Genomic DNA, 21,011 nt, shown 5'->3' with positions numbered 1-21,011 from the left:
AGGTCAAATGAGAAGGAAGAAGGAGGATTTCTTTGCGAAGGAGGGCACCTGCATTTGGATGAAGTGCGGCAAAGGGAAAAACCGTCTCGTCAAAAACGACATCCCTGGAGATGTAGACACGCCCCGTGGGTACGTCAAGACACTTGACTCCTTTGTGCTGGGCACTATAGCCAAGAAATACACATTGGGTGGAACGAAACATGAGTTTGCGATTATTGTAGGGACGGAGATTGGGCCAACATGCACACCCAAAAACACGAAGAGACTTGTAATCGGGACGAACTTGGAGAAGTCGTTGCATAGGGGTTTCATTATTGATGACACGGCTAGGGAGCATATTAATAAGGTGGACATCGGTGAGGAACGCTTCGTCCCAAAACTTCAAGGGCATAGATGCACCTGCAAGAAGAGCGAGGCCTATGTCCACAATATGCCTATGCTTGCGTTCAGCAGAGCCATTCTGTTGGTGCGCGTGAGGGCAAGAAACATGATGGGAAATGCCAAGTGTTTGGAAAAACGAGTTTAATTTCTCGTACTCACCACCCCAGTCAGACTGGACGGCAATTATTTTGCGATCAAACTTGCGTTCAACAAGTGCTTGAAAATTCTTAAATACTTGGAAAACATCGAAACGACGTTTAAGAAGGTAAATCCAAGTGAATTTACTGAAATCATCAATGAAGCTAACGTAGTACGTATGTCTACCAACCGAGGAGGGGGCAGGACCCCATACATCAGAAAAAATAAGTTGGAGCGGCTTGGTAGAAATACTAGTAGAAATATGATATGGCAATTGATGAGACTTTGCCTTTTGACAAGAATCACAGATAGTTTCGATGCTACGCTCACCAACACATGGGAGCTTATTATTTCTAAGGACTTGTTGTACGACAAAAAAAGATGGATGTCCTAGTCTAGCATGCCACCTGTCCGGGGAGATTTTGATGACACCAAAGACTTGTTTATTGAAGCTTCTGAACTCGGGAAAAAGAGGGTAGAGCCCACGCACGCATCTACCGCGATAGAGAATTCTCCGTGTGACCTGATCCTTGATCAAAAAGAAATAGGGATGAAATTCAAGGAAAACATTGTTGTCAAGAGCAATACGATGAACTGAAAGAAGATTTTTGGCAGTTTGAGGAACATGCAAGATGTTTTTAAGGTGAATGTCACGATGAGGGGTTGCGATAATTGAATGACCAACATGAGCTATCTCCATACCTTCTCCATTGGAATTATGGACTTGATCTTGCCCGGGGTACTTATCATGCATGGTCAGCTTGTCCAGCTCGTGAGTGATGTGGTTGGAGGCGCCGGAATTAGCGTACCAGTTTGTGTCCACATCATAGGAGGCGTCCACAGCAGCTGCAACCTTCTTGCGTTGGGTGTTGCTCTCGGCATAACGATAGTCGCAATCCTTCGCAATATGGTTATTTTTCTTACAAATTTGACACTTGTTAAGATATTCATCATAACCTTGGAAGGGACGACGATTGTTGTTGTTGTTGCGGCACTGGTAGTTGTTGTTGCCGCGCTGATTGTAGTGGCCGCCGCCACCGCCACCACCACCGCCGTGCTGGAAGTGGCCACCACCACCGCCACCAGCATGCGGATAGGGAGCACCACCACCGCCGCCACCGTGCTGGAGTTGGCCGCCGCCGCTGCCGTCGGAACCGCCACGATAGCCCCCACCACCACCACCCTTGGGAGGGTTCCGAGAGGGTTTGGGAGGCCCGCGACCACGATAGGCAGCATTAGCAGAGGACTTGAAAGCGCCGGGACTAGTTCCTTGGAACAGCTCGACGCGTTGATCAAAGTTGGAGATCATGCCAAAGAGTTCATCGGTGGAGACAGGATCAATGCGCACGTCAAGAGCGGAGATGATGGGCTGATATTCCATGTCGAGGCCGGCGATGATGAAGGAGATGAGCTCATCTTCGCCGATGGGTTTGCCGGCGGCTGCGAGTTCGTCAGACAGCGCCTGCATCTGCCCAAAGTAGGCGGCGGCGCTGAGGGAACCCTTCTGGGCGTTGGAGAGAGCAATACGGCAGTTGTTGACGCAAGACTTGGATTGAGCGGAGAACATGTTGGCTAGGGCAGACCAGATGGCATGAGAAGTCTCGAGAGAAGCAACTTGCACTAGGACCTCTTTGGAAAGGTTGCGGAGCAAGTAGGCTACGATTTGTTGATCTTGGATGAGCCATGGGGTATGAGCGGGGTTCGGACCGATCTGATCTTTCCCGTCTGAGTTTTTGGTGGTGATGGTTCTAGGTGGCTCGGGTAGGGTTTGGTCAAGATACCCATATAGCCCGGCTCCCATGATTTGGGAGCGAGCTTGGGCTCGCCAGAGAATGTAATTGGTACGGGTGAGAGGCTCGGAGATGGTGTTGTTCAGGCCGGAGGAGATGAGTTGGCTGGAGGAGGTGGACATGGCGCCGGAGATGGGAAGGATGGGAGGGGGCGAAAAAAAGGTGTATGCTGGCGATGGGATGGAGGTTGTGATCTCTAGATGAGGAAGAGGGAGGCTCTGATTACCATGCTAGTTTTGTGTAAGCGTCTCTACCCTCGTACAGAGGGCCGCATGGGTTTATATTGATTGGGGAGAGACCCATCTCTCATAGGTTACAACTGTAGAGATATTACAGGAGGTTTACAGGAGGGATAATAGATAATAACAAGATAAAGATCCTACTCCTATAACCACCCTTGGCGCACAAGGCAGCCACACAAGGCGCACAAGCCAGCCATACGTGACAGCCGTACATGACAGAGTTTTCATGTTTAACAGAGGGCTCTGTTTTTAGTCCTTTTTTTCAATCTTGTTAGGGTTTGCTTCCTGCTCAGGAAGGTGAGACGGTGGTGGCTCCTTGGAGATGGAATAAAAGTCTCCTCGACTAGCCCTCGTTCCAGCGGTGCATCTAGCATTGTTGGTGGGCGTGTGGAGGTGTGTCTCCGGCAGATCTATCTTTGGTGGATTTGCTCGGATCTCGTCGTTGTTCGTCTACGTTCGTGTGTCTTCGGTTTGGATCCTTTCGATCTACGTTATTCTTCATCGGCGGCGGTTGCTGTTCTAGGGTGCTGGTTCTATGGGGCCTTAGCACAACAACTTCCCGACTGTCTACTACAACAAGTTGTGCCCGACTCCGGCGATGGAAGGGCGATGACGGCAGCGTGCCTTCAGCTCGCTTCAGTTCTTGTAGTCGTCACTAGGTGGTCTACGGATCTGGATGTAATTTTTATTTTTGATGTTCGTTGTACTGCCATGATTGAAGATGATTAGATTGAAAGTTTTCTGTAAAAAGAACTGTGCTATGAAAATTGTGTCTTTCTGTGGGAAAGTATATTTTTTTAATTTTTGTCCGTGGAAAATATTAAAACACTGCACCTGTTATGAGACAGTAAGAAAGCAACTTTGATTTGTTTCTATATAAAATGTAGGACAATGAAGTTGACAGGCTCAGCAAGTTGCCCGATGACGTTTTGCTCAACATTGTCGAGCGACTTGATATCACCGACGTCGCAAGAACCACCATCCTCTCCAGACGCTGGAAGCAGATCCCTGCCATGCTCTCAAAAATTATCATAACGGTCGATTCTTTTGAGCCCAAGCGCGGAAGAGGGACAAAATTAACCTCACATGATATAGCTCGGGCCAACACCATCGTGCTAGAAGCAACCAGGAGCATACTGGAAAGCAGGACCAGAAGGCTATACACCATTCACCTAATGTCCATGCAATTCTATCTGGGAGATGACTCCATCTTCATTGGCCAGACTGTTGCCAACACCATAGCAACACAAAAAGTTGCTTCGGTTGAGTTTGTAATCTTAACCGAAGTGCGTACCAATTGTTACGTCGATGACCTGCTCAGTTATGGGAAGCGGTTCATGTTGTTCTTTGATTCGTGTCCAAACGCATTTGGTGGTCTTGCGCGCCTCTGGCTAGAGAATTTGAGGTTAGGCGAATCAGACTTCCCCAAAATTTTCAGTATATGCAAGCAACTAGAGTTCTTGCGCCTCTGGCAGTGTGACACGGGGGATCTGTCTTTGCTGGAAGTGGAACACCCGCAACTCCGTGAACTAGTGATTTCGGATAGCAACCTTGAGAGGGTTGATCTCAAGTGGGTACCAAAGCTCACAGTACTGAAATTTAATGGGTTTCTATCTCGAGATGACCCTTTCTGTTTGGGCTATGTCCCACAGCTCCAGGCTGTGAGCATCAGTAATATTGGTCTTTCTTGGCAGAAGATGCTCAAGCTAAGTGAGTTGCTTGCTAAAACAGCCATAAGCAACCTGCATTTGAACTTCAGATGTGAAAAGGTTAGTGGAGGTCTGCAGCTAATGTTATCAGAATGACGTGTGTCATGGAGAGGTTGTAGTCGTTATTTTTGTCTAACATAATTCTGCATTATCCCCCTCTTTTGCAGATTTGGGTCAAACCAGAAGGCCGAAAACAATTGCTACCCGTGTTCCGCAAACTAAGTCTTGTGAATTTGTTCAACATTTCTGAAGAATGCGATCTGACTTGGACGATGTTCATACTCCAAGGTGCACCCAGTCTGAAGGAGCTATGCATCATGGTAAGCTCTTCTACCGATTCTCCATCTCTCATTTTTATTCCATCTCAGGTCGAATATGCAAAGCGAATTGTCTCTTTTTCGGAGTTCAAACTTTTTGTGACCAGTTAGGAGTTTTTGACATGGTTGAATGCAGGTGCGGGATCATTTATGTGAAATGATAAAGGGGAAGCGGAGGTACATGCATGAGTTTAGCGAGGAGAAGGACAAAGGACTAGAGCTGGAACCCCCCTGATTTCAAGCACCACAATCTGGCTGAGCTCAGTATCTATGGGTTTCGGGAAGAAGACAAGTTCGTGAGGTATGCCAGAAACGTCATGGAGGCAGCGGTGAACCTGGAGGCCTTAACCTGTATAAGAATCCAGGGTTTAAGAAATGCAAGCGCAGGCTTCCAAGTGGGTGGACGTGGACGGAGATGTCGTTGATTATAGACGAAATCAACAAGGGTAGGTCGTCAGATGTTGGGATTCGCTTCCCTAATTGATGGGCGACAATTAATATGGATCGGGAGGAGTACCATCTCAAAATACACAGGTTCATCGTCGAGTGCATACAGCAGTAGCTTTGCAGCGCGAGCGCGTTGTTTTGTCTAAGAAAAAACTTGCCATCAGCGACAGTTTATATGGATGAGGGAGTGCTAAGTTGAGTACGATAAGGAGATTAGCTTAACATTAGTGTCAAGTATTTTGGCGAATGCAAATTGCCTGCCTAGGTTTACTTCCGTTGTGAAATGGATTGCAAGTTTGTAATACTGGTGAACATAGCGTCTTAGCCGAATGAACATTTCGTGCAGATTGAACAATGAACACTTACCTTTGACATAACATCATCTGTCTGTTGGACTTGTTCTTTTTGGTAAGATGTAACCAGGATCATTTTGTTACCCTGGCAGCAGGGTATTCGGGCTCCCGTATATGCACGTAGCAACGCAAGTAAAAGACCAAAGAATTGCACCGTCGTATGGCATACTCAAACCTGAAGCAGGAACACCCAACATTAGTCTGTAAATTTACGCTAGCAGTGTATTTCCTCCAGTGAACATATTTGTATACCCACTCCAAAAAATGTTTAAAAAAATAAAGCTAATATCCCCAACCAATTATATTGCCAATGCCGCACAATCTTAGGTATACTTGTATCGTTTGTATATGTACTAGTAAGTATGCACGTGCAACGTACGTCTCGATCAAAGCATCTATGAAATTCGTGTGAGTACTGAATTCTGAGTTCATATTTAAATAAATTAACCTCTATGTAACGGAAGATCTCCTCGGTGAAATGAAGCTTACTGTATACTACTCCCTCCGTAGACAAATATATGAGTGAATTCTATTTTCAACAACACATGAAAAATAGTAATAAACATTCAGCATGCCAGGGACGTGCCGTGTGACGTGTGGCCGCGCGGCGGGTTCTGGGGCTCCCGCGTTGTCACTGTCAGTACGCTCGCTGTTTGGCCGCAAGCGGACTCCTACGGCGACGATGGCATCTACATCCCCTTCTTCGGCCCGCCACCGCCTCCGCCGTTCGCCCACAACGGAGCTCCGCCGCCTATGCAAGGCTTTCCTTTAGGCTGGCTGGCCCCGCCCCCCCCCCCCCCCCCCCCCCCCCCCCCCCCCCCCACGGCAGCAACCTCCTCCGCGCTAGGGTGGGGGTGGCGGGCAACGGCTTGCCACCCTGCTTCGCCTTCATGGCGCCCCGCCTCTTCCTGGGTCTCCCGCCTTCATCCGTGCTCCTCCGCCGTCCGTGGCATCGGGACACTCCAGCAGCATTGCCACCTCCACCCCCCGTAGCTCGGTGGTCATCACTGAGCTGGGTGAGGCCTCCGACGACGACACTGGAGATGGTGGGTCGGGTCCCCTCAACGCCAGCGTGCCTTCCGTGCTTGCGGGTGCTGGGTCGACCCCGGTACCCGCTATGCATGCGCCATGCAATGTGGTGCCCGACGTCGCTGCCCCTGCTCCTGCCATCCCGGGCGTGCGCTATAGCCGTCACCTGGCCCTCAAGGAGCCTGCCGCGTACGTCTCCATGACTGACAAAGCCATCAAGCAGAGGGAGCTCAAAGACTCCCTCAAAGGCTGCTCTACGGCTCTCCAAACCAAAGTGCTCAAACACAAAGTGCTCGCCGCCGTCCTCAAGCCTCTGGGAATGAACTCTGTGTCCGAGCTAAGGGCTGTGGCGGCCATCCCATCTGCTCCGGTGCCGGCAGGTGTCGATGAGTAGCGACCCCTCCATCTCCCCTGCCCGCTGGATGCCCAGGGCTCTTTCGTTCGGGCGTTGTGTTTCTTTACTTCTGCTAGCCTCCGTGTTTGCCTTCATGTACTGTGACTCCCCCGCATGTGTCCTGTTACCCCTCGCGCTTCTCTCCCCTGTAGGTCTTGTATGTCTGGTGCTCGCCTTGGTTATGGATAGTGTCAACCGTAACTGCCTCTCGTTTCTTTCTTGGAATGTTCAAGGCCTCGGTGGCAAAGACAAATGCTCTCTTGTCCGCAGTGCCGTGATTGCTGCTAATCCCCACGTTGCATGCATCCAGGAAACGAAGCTTTCCTCGCTCTCCTTAGGCAAAGATCGATCGTTCCTCTCCCCCCGCCTCTCGTCTTTCAAACACCTGGACGCGGACGGCTCGCGTGGCGGGCTGATCATGGCCTGGGACACCGCTACGCTCCATCTCGTCTCCTGCCACTATGGCAGGTACACTCTTTCCACCGAGCTTTCCTCCACGTCTTCTGATCTCGGCTTCTTGATTACTAACGTCTACGCCCCATCTGACCACGCCTTCACGCAAGATTTTGTGGAGGAGATGATGGCTCTCTCTGATTCGGTTTCGGGGCCCTGGCTTGTGCTTGGCGACTTCAACCTAATCAGATACCCCGAGGAGAAAAACAATGACAACTTCTCCGCATCTCTTGCTTCGAGATTCAATACCATGATCAATGCCCTCTCCTGGGTTGAGCTCCCCCTCTCTGACCGCTTGTTCACTTGGACAAATCGTCGCACCCCGCCCACCCTGGCGCGCCTCGACCGTGCGTTTTTTAACGCTGATTGGGACATGGCTCTTCCCAACTCCACCCTTGCCTCCCGCCCGCGTATCACCTCTGACCACGTTCCCCTCCTGGTCACTGCCTCTACCCACATCCCAGCCTCCCATCAGTTCCGTTTTGAGAATAAATGGCTCCTTGATCCCTTGTTCCTTCCTTCCACTTCTCCTTCCCGGGCTCTCCCTCGCAGGACCGCGGACGGTGCTAAAGACATTGCTGCTAAAGTCAAATCCTTCCGTCGTGCTGCAAAGGTTTGGAAGGCAAGTCACCGGTTTGTCCCTCGCCATGATAATAACAGCAGATTTCTTATTGATCTGTTTGACTTTCTTGAGGAATACCGTGTGCTTTCAGTGGAGGAAGTGGCGTTGCGGATTGATGCCCGTGCCGCCTTGGCTTTCTCGGTTCGTCAGCAAGCTGCATTCTGGAGACAACGCGGGAAGTTTCGACGGGTGGGCGAGGGTGATGAGAACACACGATTCTTCCACGCTCAGGCATCCCAGCGCTTCCGGTCAAACCGGATCAAAGCTCTGGATGTCGGGGGCACGATCATCGTCGGTCATGCAGCCAAGGCGGAGGCCCTGCACGCCTTCTACTCCGCCCTACTCGGTCGTGCGGGGGCCCCCGTCTGGCACTTCGACCTGCCGGCGCTATACGAGGGGGGGGGGGCACTGTGGACGGCCCCAAACTGGTTGCCCCCTTCGAGATGGCCGAGATCAAGGCGGCTGTCGCCAGCCTCGACAGAACCAGCGCCCCGGGTCCCGATGGCCATGGTCCGGGCTTCTACCAGGCCGCCTGGGAGCTGGTCTCCGGTGATGTGATGCGGTTGATGGAGGGGTTCTATGACAACTCCGTGAACCTCTCCTGTATCAACCGCGCGCATGTTGTGCTGCTCCCCAAGGCCGAGGGGGTGCTCACTCCGGGTGGCTTTCGACCCATCTCGCTACAGAACTGCGACATCAAGATTCCGTGTAAGGTCCTGACCACGCGCCCTCAACAATAGATCTCGGATGTGGTGGACGTGGACCAATCCGGGTTCATTAAGGGACGGAGTATCTCCGAGAACTTTGTGTACGCAACGGAGATTGTCCAATGCTACGAGACCCGCCGGGCTCCATCGTTGGTCTTGAAGCTTGACTTTGCCAAAGCCTTCGACTCCATCAACTGGGAGAGCCTTCGCCGGATTATGGAGGTGCGTGGCTTTCCGTCCCTCTGGTGTGACTGGATGGACTCCATCTTCCAGTCGTCCATGTCCGCGGTGGTTCTTAATGGCGTGCCCGGGCGATGGATCAAGTGCAAGAAAGGATTGCGGCAGGGGGACCCCCTCTCCCCCTACCTCTTCCTCCTCGTCGCGGACGTGCTATAACAGATGATCAAGAGGGATGGTGGGATGCGTCACCCTCTATTCGCCGATGCGCCACCGCTTGTCCTCCAGTACGCTGATGATACCATCATCATCATGCATGCGGAGCCGAGCGCGGTTCGGCGTCGCAAGAGCATCCTTGACGACTTCGCGGCTGCGACGGGGCTCGTCATCAACTTCCACAAAAGCACCGTTGCGCCCGTACATGTCCCCGAAGATGATCTTCGCGACATGATCCGTGAGTTGGGATGCTGCATTGGGGGCTTCCCTCAAATCTACCTCGGCCTGCCGCTCTCCAACCACAAGCTCACCATGGACGACTTCCTCCCGCTCATTGCCAAAGCTGAGCGCTACCTCTCCGGCTGGCGCGCTCAACTTCTGTCCTTTGGGGGGCGCCTAGTGTTGCTCAATGCCGTACTGGACGCTCTCCCCACATATGCCATGTCTGCGATGGAGGTCCCGCCCTCCGTCCTACGAGCGATCGACGCCCTGCGCCTCTCCTTCCTCTGGACCACGACGGACAAAGCCTCTGGGGCCCAGTGTCTCGTCTCCTGGGACCGCGTCGTCCGTCCCAAGGAGGAGGGGGGAGTGGGGGTTCACGCCCTCCCGATCCAGAACCGGTGCCTTCTGCTGAAGCTCCTTCACCGCCTTCACTCGCGCCAGGAAGCGCCGTGGGCTCTCTGGGTCTGGGGTGAGCTGGGACGATCGCTGCTAACTTCCGCAGTGGCGGTGACGCTCCCCGGACCGCACTGGGCCTCCCTTGCCAAGCTCATGCCTGTGTACCGGGCGGTCACCGCTGTCACCCTCGGCGACGGGCGCACTACGACATTCTGGCTGGACTCCTGGTTGCCCGGTGGCGCCCTTTCCGTCCAGATGAGCTCCCTCTTCTCTCACACCACCGCGCCGACGGCCTCGGTTGCTCACGTCCTTCAACATGGCCTTGCTGGGGTCCTCGTCCCCCGCCTGAACCATGTGGGAGACAGAGAGTGAGCGGTGCTCCTACCAATCATCCAGGCGCTGACCCTCACCTCGGAGCCGGATGCTCAGACCCTTCGCCCAGGCTGTGACAAGGGTACTGCACTCTCCTCCGCTGGCCTCTACCAACTCTGCCACTTTGGTGGGGTGCTTGCGCCGTACGCTGATTTTGTCTGGAAGAACTACGCCCCAAGTCGCGTCCGCTTCTTCGCCTGGCTCCTGGTCAAAGCCCGGATCCAGACAAGGGACGTCCTCCTACGGAAGCACATTGTGGAGGCGGCGGGGGCTAGCTGCCCCATCTGCCCAGCGCCCCTGGAGTCGGCATGCCATCTCGTCTTCGACTGCCCTTTTGCTAGGCGCTTTTGGTCTGTGGTGGGAGTCGTCCCCACGGTCTCATCCGTTGAGCTACTGCACACTTTATCCCCGCCTGCCTCCGTACCGGTGCGGACGGGCTCGACCTTCCTCCTTCTCTGTTGCTGGCAACTTTGGAAGCATCGCAACGCGGTGGTCTTCCAGGGGTTGCCCCCGTCTCTCCCTCGGTTGCTGCAACTGTGTAGGGAGGACGCCGTGCTTTGGCGGGTGCGTCTACCTGTTGCTATAAAGCAGGCAGCCGATGCATGGCTGGGCTGTCTAGCCAGCCCTTGAGATGCCTGAGGCTTGTTGCCTTGCCTTCCCCTCTTTCTCTCCCCCCATGAAACATTCTTGTACATGCTGGTGACCTGGGCGTTTTGGCCCCATATATGGAAATTCAGGTGGGGAAATCTCCCCCCGGTGAAAATTCAAAAAAAAACCCGTGTAATAGCAGCATCTATGACAACCATATAGAGATTTGAATAATAAAAATGAATGATAAAAAGTGCCTGCATGAAGCATTACACTGCTATACGATATTGGACCAAAGTAAACATATTTGCAATCCTTAATCTTGGCACATAGCATTGGCCTTGTTTCACGAGAGTTGTGCAGGTCATCTTCTTGATTAGGAACATTTGGCTTCAGGCCTTCAACTCTTCCGCCCAAACCATTTTCTTTTGTAAATAATCTGCAAAAGAAAGGCCGAATTAGGTTGATAAAATCAAACCACATAAAACAGAATGCCAGAACAATCAAATGTGTAAGTGCTTACCAAAGAGTGAATAAATCAATTTTGATTTATATATCACTAAAATCAGATATAATCTAGATGGATCTCGGATATGATACAAAGGAGAACTGGTTTACATAGAAGGTTGAAGATTTTAAGAAAAGATCAATCTATTTTTTTAGCAGGTGTGTTTCCAAACCAAATGATTTATATTGCGATTAAACTTGCCATGAGCATCCTTGGTTCAGTTGCTACCACAAAATATATATTATGAACACATGATGTTCTCAATTATGAATCCCATCCTCGTGTTGATGCCACAAAAAAAGGAAATTAGTTGCTAAACATCCTTGGTTCAGTTCATGCAGCAATGGGACATCCACAACCCTTTATCCTGGATGCTCTACACTACAGATGTTTGTAGTTCAGTTTTACGTCCTTCTTTCCTAGGGTAGCAAATATGCACATTATTCAGTGTTTTGGTGGATCAAGAGCTTTCCTATGTGAGATAGAGAAAACAAACAACAGAAAGAGGAGATTGAGAGGGAGAGAGACATGAAGGAGTAGACTGGTGCAGAGGAGACAGGAGGGCGTCGCTGGCAGCAGGGAGGAGACCAGTGCTCCACGCAGCCTCGACCTCGTTTGCCAGCAACTGACAGAGGACGGAGTGCTTGATCTCCTACCGGTGCCCACACCCAAAACTTAATCATGGACATAATCAGGATGGAAAGTTGCAGTTTTAATAGCAGAGAAAATTACATTATACCCCCAACCTTGAGAAAATTTGTGAATAAAAAATCTCTTCGTGTGCTTAATTCAACATATTTTAGTCTTTGGACCGCTCAAGAATTTATGTATTTGCCCTTTGCCTCTCGAGCTATCCCCATCTAGCTCCGCCACTGTAATTATTTAATTAAAATGACTTAGTCAAAAAGGCATTCGGGTGTTGCATCCACCCAATGGGTTCTTTGTTATGTTGGCGGAAGAAATCCTTTCTTGTTGGCCCTTCAAAATAAAAATGTTTGGCAATGTTATCATTTTATATTTTAAGATGGTGCCCAACCTTGGCACAAACCACAAGAATACTTTTGTCCAACAAATTGTTATATACTCACATGGTCAGACAGCACAACATAAGTACACCAATGACTCAGAAAACAATTGTTCTTTTAAAAATGTATGGTAAGGCAAGATGGAATTTGGAAAGATATACAGAGGTACACTATATACACAAATGCTTCCATCGTAGATCTCCATGCCCAATCCTTCTATAATATACAACTAAAAATAATATATTAAAAAAACAAGATAAAAGTGCAAAAAAGGAAAATTCCCTTCTCCGATGCCACAAACAGGTCAAGGACTACCATATAGTGAGAAAGAAAAATTGATAGCATGAATAGAGTGATATCAGCTGACCAAAAATGATAGTTTTCAGACACCAATAGAAGATATGAACTCAAGGGGCCATGCACATGATAGAAAGTGGTACTGAAGCTTAGGTGAAGCAAATTACCCAAGAGAAAATATGTATTGACTGTCGAAAGAGTGTGACCAGGTCAGACCACCATATAAAAGAGTCTGACCAGCAGCAGACTTCAGAGGGAAGTTGATTTTACCCCTAAATAACTTGTACTTCCATTTGACATGCTCTAAATGCACTAATGAAATAATGTAGAACTCCTCTGCAACTCTGGGGATTTAGTAATTAACTGCAGATTGTACAAAGTGTCAAATATGCGATATAAGTAAAATGTAGAGCAATGGAAGTACAAGTTATACGCCTGAATAAAGCATAACCTACAAGAATCACAAGGGCTAAAAATTCAGAACGCAGAAAATCTACATATGCCAAGAAGGTCCCTGACCAATAACCATGTGTACTTCCATATTGCGCAAACAGGGGATAAAAATTGTTTGATCCGCAGTTAATCACCTAAGCATTGGGTTTACACACTGGTGCTACTTTTCTTTTTCGTCCCAAATGGAACCATCATGTCTTTAGTTTCGTAAATAGCAGTAGACATGCATGAGAATCCTAGTACTAATTAACAATTGATAAAAGATGCCGATCAAGCTTCAGAAACTTAGCAGCTGCATATTGAGTTCCATAATTGTTTTCCTTGAAACCACAATCCATAACACCTGCATATATCTCACCTGGAGTATTATGACATACCTGTCTTCATGCCTTTGAGAGTATATATCACCTGCAAAATAGGACATGTGCTACTTGGATTCTATTTTTGATCTGACAAGGCACTGAATTAAATAATTCCTTTGCCCATGAGTCTAGGTTTCTAACAATTTACTGAGAAGGGCAAAAAAAGTGCAGCTTTTGTAGGACATGCCAAAACAGAAAAGTATACATGTAACAGAAGTGGGAAGGACGGAACCAGGGTGATGGTATTTATATGGAGGTTATGGAGCTGAATTTCTCCCTCTGCGTCTGGTTATGGGATAACCAATCTTCAGACATTTGAAAGATGGGCCTTTGTTCTGCCGTTTGTTGGGAAGATTTGCTCTTATGTAAGAAGGCAGTTAGATTAAAAATTGTGAACACAACTTGCCGCAGAGCTTAATCCATGTTTTGCCATAGAACAAAATACATAGCCTAGCATAGGTGTTCTAGAGTACATAACCTACCGGGAAAAAAATCTGGAGGCAAAGAAGAAAGGATCAGACATTAACGAAGAAAAGGGGCTAACCTCAGAATCCTGTTTTTTCAGTTGAAGTTTATCTCATGATTCATACTCATCATCCTGTGTCCCCTGCCTGGTTCACCACACTTATGATTACTGCAACTTCTGTTGGGGAACGTTGCAGAAAACAAAAATTTTCCTACGGTTTCACCCAAGATCCATCTATGAGTTCATCTAGCAACGAGTGATTGGATTGCATCTACATACCTTTGTAGATCACGCGCGGAAGCGTTCAAAGAACGGGGATGAGGAAGTCGTACTCGACGTGATCCAAATCACCGAAGATCCTAGCGCCGAACGGACGGCACCTCCGTGTTCAACACACGTACGGTCAGCGTGACGTCTCCTCCTTCTTGATCCAGCAAGGGGGGAGGAGAGGTTGATGAAGATCCAGCAGCACGACGGCGTGGTGGTGGATGCAGGGCGTCACCGCAGCAGGGCTTCGCCGTTATACTGCGAGAAGGAGAGGTGTAGCAGGGGAGAGGGAGGCGCCAAGACACAAGGGTGCGGCTGCCCCTCCCTCCCTTTATATAGGCCCCCTAGGGGGGGCGCCGGCCCTAGGAGATGGGAACTCCTAGGGGGGCGGCGGCCAAGGGGTGGAGTGCCCCCCAAGCCAGGTGGGGCGCCCCCCCACCCTAGGGTTCCCAACCCTAGGCGCATGGGGTGGGCCTAGGGGGGCGCACCAGCCCACTATGGGCTGGTTCCCCTCCCCACTTTGGCCCATGGGGCCCTCCGGGATGGGTGGCCCCACCCGGTGGACCCCCGGGACCCTTCCGGTGGTCCCGGTACAATACCGGTGACCCCGAAACTCTCCCGATGGTCGAAACTGCACTTCCTATATATAATTCTTCACCTCAGGACCATTCCGAAACTCCTCGTGACGTCCAGGATCTCATCCGGGACTCCGAACAACTTTCGGGTTACTGCATATTCATATCCCTACAACCCTAGCGTCACCGAACCTTAAGTGTGTAGATCCTACAGGTTCGGGAGACATGTAGACATGACCGAGACGGCTCTCCGGTCAATAATCAACAGCGGGATCTGGATACCCATGTTGGCTCCCACATGCTCCTCGATGATCTCATCGGATGAACCACGATGTCGAGGATTCAAGCAACCCCGTACACAATTCCCTTTGTCAATCGGTACGTTACTTGCCCGAGATTCGATCGTCGGTATCCCAATACCTCGTTCAATCTCGTTACCGGCAAGTCACTTTACTCATACCGTAATGCATGATACCGTGACCAGACACTTGGTCACTTTGAGCTCATTATGATGATGCATTACCGAGTGGGCCCAGAGATACCTCTCCGTCATACGGAGTGACAAATCCCAGTCTTGATCCGTGTCAACCCAACAGACACTTTCGGAGATACCCGTAGTATACCTTTATAATCACCCAGTTACGTTGTGACGTTTGGTATACCCAAAGTACTCCTACGGTATCCGGGAGTTATACGATCTCATGGTCTAAGGAAAAGATACTTGACATTGGAAAAACTCTAGCAAACGAACTATACGATCTTGTGCTGTGTTTAGGATTGGGTCTTGTCCATCACATGATTCTCCTAATGATGTGATCCCGTTATCAATGACATCCCCATGTCCATAGCCAGGAAACCATGACTATCTGTTGATCAACGAGCTAGTCAACTAGAGGCTCACTAGGGACACATTGTGGCCTATGTATTCACACATGTATTACGATTTCCGGATAATACAATTAAAGCATGAACAATAGACAATTATCATGAACAAGGAAATATAATAATCATTTTATTATTGCCTCTAGGGCATATTTCCAACAGTCTCCCACTTGCACTAGAGTCAATCATCTAGTTACATTGTGATGAATCGAACACCCATGGAATTCTGGTGTTGATCATGTTTTGCTCTAGGGAGAGGTTTAGTCAACGGATCTGCTACATTCAGGTCCGTATGTACTTTACAAATCTCTATGTCTCCATTTTGAACACTTTCACGAATGGAGTTGAAGCGACGCTTGATATGCCTGGTCTTCCTGTGAAACCTGGGCTCCTTGGCAAGGGCAATAGCTCCAGTGTTGTCACAGAAGAGAGTCATCGGGCCCGACGCATTGGGTATGACTCCTAGGTCGGTAATGAACTCCTTCACCCAGACTGCTTCATGTGCTGCCTCCGAGGCTGCCATGTACTCCTCTTCACATGTAGATCCCGCCACAACGCTTTGCTTGCAACTGCACCAGCTTACTGCCCCACCATTCAAAATATACACGTATTCGGTTTGTGACTTAGAGTCATCCAGATCTGTGTCGAAGCTAGCGTCGACGTAACCCTTTACGACGAGCTCTTCGTCACCTCCATAAACGAGAAACATTTCCTTAGTCCTTTTCAGGTACTTCAGGATATTCTTGACCGTTGTCCAGTGTTCCTTGCCAGGATTACTTTGGTACCTTCCTACCAAACTTACGGTAAGGTTTACATCAGGTTTGGTACACAGCATGGCATACATAATAGAACCTATGGCTGAGGCATAGGGGATGACACTCATCTCTTCTATATCTTCTGCCGTGGTCGGACATTGAGCTGAGCTCAATTTCACACCTTGCAACACAGGCAAGAACCCCTTCTTAGACTGATCCATATTGAACTTCTTCAATATCTTATCAAGGTATGTGCTTTGTGAAAGACCTATGAGGCGTCTTGATCTATCTCTATAGATCTTGATGCCTAATATATAAGCAGCTTCTCCAAGGTCCTTCATTGAAAAACTCTTATTCAAGTAGGCCTTAATGCTGTCCAAAAGCTCTATATCATTTCCCATCAAAAGTATGTCATCTACATATAATATGAGAAATGCTATAGAGCTCCCACTCACTTTCTTGTAAACGCAGGCTTCTCCATAAGTCTGCATAAACCCAAACGCTTTGATCATCTCAGCAAAGCGAATGTTCCAACTCCGAGATGCTTGCACCAGCCCATAAATCGAGCGTTGGAGCTTGCACACCTTGTTAGCATTCTTAGGATCGACAAAACCTTCCGGCTGCATCATATATAGTTCTTCCTTAAGATGACCGTTAAGGAATGCCGTTTTGACGTCCATTTGCCATATCTCATAATCATAGTATGCGGCAATAGCTAACATGATTCGGACGGACTTCAGCTTTGCTACGGGAGAGAATGTCTCATCGTAGTCAACCCCTTGAACTTGTCGATAACCCTTAGCGACAAGCCTAGCTTTATAGATGGTCACATTACCATCCACGTCTGTCTTCTTCTTAAAGATCCATTTATTTTCTATGGCTCGCCGATCATCGGGCAAGTCAGTCAAAGTCCATACTTCGTTTTCATACATGGATCCTATCTCGGATTTCATGGCTTCCAGCCATTTGTCGAAATCCGGGCCCGCCATCGCTTCTTCATAGTTCGAAGGTTCACCGTTGTCTAACAACATGATTTCCAAGACAGGGTTGCCGTACCACTCTGGTGCGGAACGTGTCCTTGTGGACCTTCGAAGTTTAGTAGGAGCTTGATCAGAAGTATCTTGATCATCATAATTAACTTCCTCTCTAATTGGTGCAGGCACCACAGGAACATTTTCCTGAGTTGCGCCACTTTCCGGTTCAAGAGGTAATACTTCATCAAGTTCTACTTTCCTCCCACTTACTTCTTTCGAGAGAAACTCCTTCTCTAGAAAGGATCCATTCTTGGCAACAAAGATCTTGCCTTCGGATCTGAGGTAGAAGGTATACCCAATAGTTTCTTTAGGGTATCCTATGAAGACGCATTTTTCCGACTTGGGTTCGAGCTTTTCAGGTTGAAGTTTCTTGACATAAGCATTGCATCCCCAAACTTTTAGAAACGACAGCTTAGGCTTCTTCCCAAACCATAATTCATACGGTGTCGTCTCAACGGATTTCAACGGAGCCCTATTTAAAGTGAATGTGGCAGTCTCTAAAGCATAGCCCCAAAATGATAGTGGTAAATCCGTAAGAGACATCATAGATCGCACCATATCCAATAGAGTGCGATTACGACGTTCGGACACACCATTACGCTGAGGTGTTCCAGGCGGCGTGAGTTGTGAAATTATTCCACATTTTCTTAAGTGTGTATCAAATTCGTGACTCAAGTATTCTCCTCCACGATCTGATCACAAAAACTTGATTTTTCTGTCACGTTGATTCTCAACCTCACTCTGAAATTCCTTGAACTTTTCAAAGGTTTCAGACTTGTGTTTCATTAAGTAGATATACCCATATCTACTCAAGTCATCAGTGAGGGTGAGAACATAACGATAGCCACCACGAGCCTCAACACTCATTGGACCGCACACATCAGTATGTATGATTTCCAATAGGTTGGTTGCTCGCTCCATTGTTCCTGAGAACGGAGTCTTGGTCATCTTACCCATGAGGCATGGTTCGCACGTGTCAAATGATTCGTAATCAAGAGACTCTAAAAGTCCATCAGCATGGAGCTTCTTCATGCGTTTGACACCTATGTGACCAAGACGGCAGTGCCACAAGTATGTGGGACTATCATTATCAACCTTACATCTTTTGGTATTCACACTATGAATATGTGTAGCATTACGCTCGAGATTCATTATGAATAAACCATTCACCATAGGAGCATGACCATAAAACATATCTCTCATATAAATAGAACAACCATTATTCTCGGATTTAAATGAGTAGCCATCTCGTATTAAACGAGATCCTGATACAATGTTCATGCTCAAACTTGGCACCAAATAACAATTATTGAGGTTCAAAACTAATCCCGTAGGTAAATGTAGAGGTAGCGTGCCGACGGCGATCACATCGACCTTGGAACCATTCCCGACGCGCATCGTCACCTCGTCCTTCGCCAGTCTCAGTTTATTCCGCAGCTCCTGCTTTGAGTTACAAATGTGAGCAACTGCACTGGTATCAAATACTCAGGAGCTACTACGAGTGCTGGTAAGGTACACATCAATTACATGTATATCACATATACCTTTCGTTTTGCCAGCCTTCTTGTCCGCTAAGTATTTGGGGCAGTTTCGCTTCCATTGACCACTTCCCTTGCAATAAAAACACTTAGTCTCGGGCTTGGGTCCATTCTTTGGCTTCTTCCCGGCAGCTTGCTTACCGGGCGCGGCAACTCCCTTGCCGTCCTTCTTGAAGTTCTTCTTACTCTTGCCTTTCTTGAACTTAGTGGTTTTATTCACCATCAACACTTGATGGTCCTTTTTGACTTCTACCTCTGCTGATTTCAGCATTGCAAATACTTCAGGAATGGTCTTTTCCATCCCCTGCATATTGAAGTTCATCACAAAGCTCTTGTAGCTTGGTGGAAGCGACTGGAGGATCCTGTCAATGACCGCGTCATCCGGGAGATTAACTCCCAGCTGAGTCAAGCGGTTATGTAACCCAGACATTGTGAGTATGTGCTCACTGACAGAACTATTTTCCTCCATCTTACAGCTGAAGAACTTGTCGGAGACTTCATATCTCTCGACCCGGGCATGAGCTTGGAAAACCATTTTCAGCTCTTCGAACATCTCATATGCTCCGTGTCGCTCAAAACGCTTTTGGAGCCCCGGTTCTAAGCTGTAAAGCATGCCGCACTGAATGAGAGAGTAATCATCAGCACGTGTCTGCCAAGCATTCATAACGTCTTGGTTCTGTGGGACGGGTGCGTCACCTAGCGGTGCTAGTAGGACATAATCTTTCTTGGCAGCTATGAGGATGATCCTCAGGTTCCGGACCCAGTCCGTATAGTTGCTGCCATCGTCTTTCAGCTTGGTTTTCTCTAGGAACGGGTTGAAGTTGAGGACAACGTTGGCCATTTGATCTACAAGACATATTGTAAAGATTTTAGACTAAGTTCATGATAATTAAGTTCATCTAATCAAATAATATAATGAACTCCCACTTAGACAGACATCCCTCTAGTCATCTAAGTATAACATGATCCGAGTTAACTAGGCCGTGTCCGATCATCACGTGAGACGGACTAGTCAACATTGGTGAACATCTTCATGTTGATCGTATCTTCTATACGACTCATGCTCGACCTTTCGGTCTTCTGTGTTCCGAGGCCATGTCTGTACATGCTAGGCTCGTCAAGTCAACCTAAGTGTTTGCATGTGTAAATCTGTCTTACACCCGTTGTATGTGAACGTTGGAATCTATCACACCCGATCATCACGTGGTGCTTCGAAACAATGAACTGTCGCAATGGTGCACAGTTAGGGGGAACACTTTCTTGAAATTATTATGAGGGATCATCTTATTTACTACCACAGTTCTAAGTAAACAAGATGCAAAAACATGATAAACATCACATGCAATCAAATAATAATAGTGACATGATATGGCCAATATCACATAGCTCCTTTGATCTCCATCTTGGGGCTCCATGATCATCTTGTCACCGGAATGACACCATGATCTCCATCATCGTGTCTCCATGAAGTTGCTCGCCAACTATTACTTATACTACTATGGCTAACGCGTTTAGCAATAAAGTAAAGTAATTTACATGGCGTTTCTCAATGACACGCAGGTCATACAAAAAATAAAGACAACTCCTATGGCTCCTGCCGGTTGTCATACTCATCGACATGCAAGTCGTGATTCCTATTACAAGAACATGATCTCATACATCACATATATATCATTCATCATTCATCACAACTTTGGCCATATCACATCACAAATCACTTGCTGCAAAAACAAGTTAGACGTCCTCTAATTGTTGTTGCAAGTTTTACGTGGCTGCAAAAGGGTTCTAGCAAGAACGTTTTCTTACCTACGTAATAGCCACAACGTGATTTGTCAACTTCTATTTACCCTTCATAAGGACCCTTTTCATCGAATCCGCTCCAACTAAAGTGGGAGAGACAGACACCCGCTAGCCACCTTATGCAACTAGTGCATGTCAGTCGGTGGAACCAGTCTCACGTAAGCGTACGTGTAAGGTCGGTCCGGGCCGCTTCATCCCACAATACCACTGAAGCAAGATAAGACTAGTAGCGGCAAGAAAGTTGACAACATCTACGCCCACAACAAATTGTGTTCTACTCGTGCAAGGAGAACTACGCATAGACCTAACTCATGATGCCACTGTTGGGGAACGTTGCAGAAAACAAAAAATTTCCTACGGTTTCACCAAGATCCATCTATGAGTTCATCTAGCAACGAGTGATTGGATTGCATCTACATACCTTTGTAGATCACGCGCGGAAGCGTTCAAAGAACGGGGATGAGGAAGTCGTACTCGACGTGATCCAAATCACCGA

At 48.3% G+C, this 21,011-nt stretch overlaps 2 pseudogenes; one reads left to right on the top strand and one right to left on the bottom strand.

The window, feature by feature from the left end:
* The first annotated feature begins 1,606 nt into the window (after positions 1-1,606).
* Positions 1,607-5,061, top strand: LOC125517088 (annotated as a pseudogene).
* LOC125517756 lies at positions 1,810-1,948 on the bottom strand (annotated as a pseudogene).
* Positions 5,062-21,011: the final 15,950 nt, after the last annotated feature.

Source organism: Triticum urartu, chromosome 6 (genome assembly GCF_003073215.2).
Source record: "Triticum urartu cultivar G1812 chromosome 6, Tu2.1, whole genome shotgun sequence".
Taxonomy (NCBI): Eukaryota; Viridiplantae; Streptophyta; class Magnoliopsida; order Poales; family Poaceae; genus Triticum; species Triticum urartu.
Note: the sequence above shows the minus strand (reverse complement) of the source record. Positions and strands in the feature narration are given on the sequence as shown.